Source organism: Microtus ochrogaster, linkage group LG4 (genome assembly GCF_000317375.1).
Source record: "Microtus ochrogaster isolate Prairie Vole_2 linkage group LG4, MicOch1.0, whole genome shotgun sequence".
Taxonomy (NCBI): domain Eukaryota; kingdom Metazoa; phylum Chordata; class Mammalia; order Rodentia; family Cricetidae; genus Microtus; species Microtus ochrogaster.
Genome location: NC_022030.1, coordinates 19,885,928 through 19,888,364, shown reverse-complemented (window position 1 = coordinate 19,888,364; position 2,437 = coordinate 19,885,928).

Genomic DNA, 2,437 nt, shown 5'->3' with positions numbered 1-2,437 from the left:
GATCTCTGTGAGTTCGAGACCAGCCTGGTCTACAAGAGCTAGTTCCAGGACAGGAACCAAAGCCACAGAGAAACCCTGTCTCGAAAAACAAAAAAAACAAAAACAAAAACAAAAAAAAAAACAAAAACAAAAAACAACAACAACAAAAAAGGTCGAAGTGCTTGCCATACAAACCTGATGACCTGAGTTTGGTTCTTGTAACCGACCGTGGGAAAAAAAGAGAGAACCAGCTACAGATAGTTGTCTTCTGACTTGCATAAACTCATCCATTGGCACATAGATGTTCACATATCGCACGTGCTCACGCACACCCCCTCCCTCTACACACACTGATAAAATTTAAAATTTAGAAAAGATACTGAAAAGAAATTAGTTATTAATACTTCAGACAGGAGAAACGTCAAGCCTTTTCTCTCCAGTCTGATGGGCTGGAGAGAGATGGTTCAACTCTTCCAGAGGACCTGAGTTCAGTTCCCAGCACCCACACTGAAGTGGCTGATAGTCATCTGTAATTCCCTCTGCAGGGGATAAGATGTTTTCCTCTGGCTTCCTCAGGCATCTACATGCATGTATGTGCATGTGCACACACATACACATATGTAAAATTAAAAAAAAACTTAAATACTGAAATCGGTGGGCATAGTGATGTACACCTATAATCCTAACACTCAGGAGGCAGAGGCAGGATGATTACTGCAAATTTGAGGGCAGATTGGCCAGCCAAATGTAAGGAGACTTTGTATCAAAATCCCCAAACCAGAACAACATCAACACAAAATCCACTTACAAGATTAGTCATGTGCACTTCTGAGATGTCTGTGAGGACTCTGACCTACTCAATGAATTAATGCCTTGATGGATTCATAACGGGAGGTCACTGGTGAGAGGTGGGAGACGTGAGCAGCTGGGGACTGAATCTTGCCTGCTCCTCTCTCAGCAGGACACACCCAGCACAACAGTGACTTGCCTAGGGCATGTGACAATAAACTACCCCCCCCCCCCAAACTGAGGAAAAAATAAACTTTCAAGTTGTTTCTGTCTGGTGTCTGGTCACAATGAATCCGTGTGGATTCAACAGTTGTTGCAGATGCATGGCTTTGCTGTTGGGTTGGTAGAGGGAGAGGCTCTAGGAGGGAGGGCTGATATATGGAAACTTGCTTTTTCATTAATTTTCCAGGCCTCCATCATGGCATTTTCATGCGCATGTGTTATTTTACTGTCTCCTTCATTCTCCTTGCCCCTCACCACTCCTGCTGGCTCCCTTTCTCCAGCTAGCGAGTACCCATTCTGTGCTCCTGTTACATGGAATCCATTGGCATACTTTGCACCTCCTTCAGATTTCTTCCTCCCCCTTGGGACCTGCCTTCTAACTTCATGACTCCTCTCCCACATACAAGTACAAAAACATAATTTTAAATCTAAGTTCTGTACATATGCAGTTTTTGTCTTTCTCAGTCTAGCTGGCTTCCAGTTCGTTTCATTTCCCTGGAATCATTAGGACTTCATTACTTTGTGTTTGTTTGTTTTCGTTTTTAAGACAGGTTTTCTGGGTCCGGGCGGTGGTGGCGCACGCCTTTAATCCCAGCACTTGGGAGGCAGAGGCAGGTGGATCTCTGTGAGTTCAAGGCCAGCCTGGTCCACAAGAGCTTTACAGGTAGGCTTGATACTAAAACCTAGATTCTTCCTGTGGGAGAAGACAGAAGACCACGACCTAAAAAAAAAAAAAAGACAGGTTTTCTGACTGGCCTGGAACTCACTCTATAGACCAGGCTGGCCTCAAACTCACAGAGATACGCCTGCCTCTGCCTCCTAAGTGCTGGGATTAAAGGCGTGTGTCACCACCGCCCTGCTTCATTACTTCCTTTCGGCTTCAAGATTTTTCACTGCTTATACATGCCACACTTCGTCTGTTCCTCTGAGTTGGAAATCTACAGTGCAGCTATACATATACATATGCAAGTATCTCTGTGGTCTGTTGACTTAAGAGTCCTTTGGATTTCTATACCCAACACATAGCAGGTCCATATAGTAGTTTTAGTTTTCATTTTTAAGCTTGTTTTAGATTTATTATTTCATGTATGTATACGTGTCTTGCTGCATGTGTCTGTGTACACCACAGGCATGCTCGGTGGATATCAGAAGAGGACACCTGATTCTCTGGAGCTGGAGCTGTGACGGTTGTGTCACCAGGTGGGCTCTGGACTGAACCTAGGTCCTCTGCAAAATCAACAAGTGATTTTTACCACTGGAGCCTTCTGCAGCTGAACAAGCTTATTTCTTCCAACTGCGAGTGGGGTGTTCTTTCTCCACATCTTCATCAGCATGTATTATTATTAATTTTCTTTTTTTTTTTTTTTTTCGAGACAGGGTTTCTCTGTGGTTTTGGAGCCTGTCCTGGAACTAGCTCTTGTAGACCAGGCTGGTCTCGAATTCACAG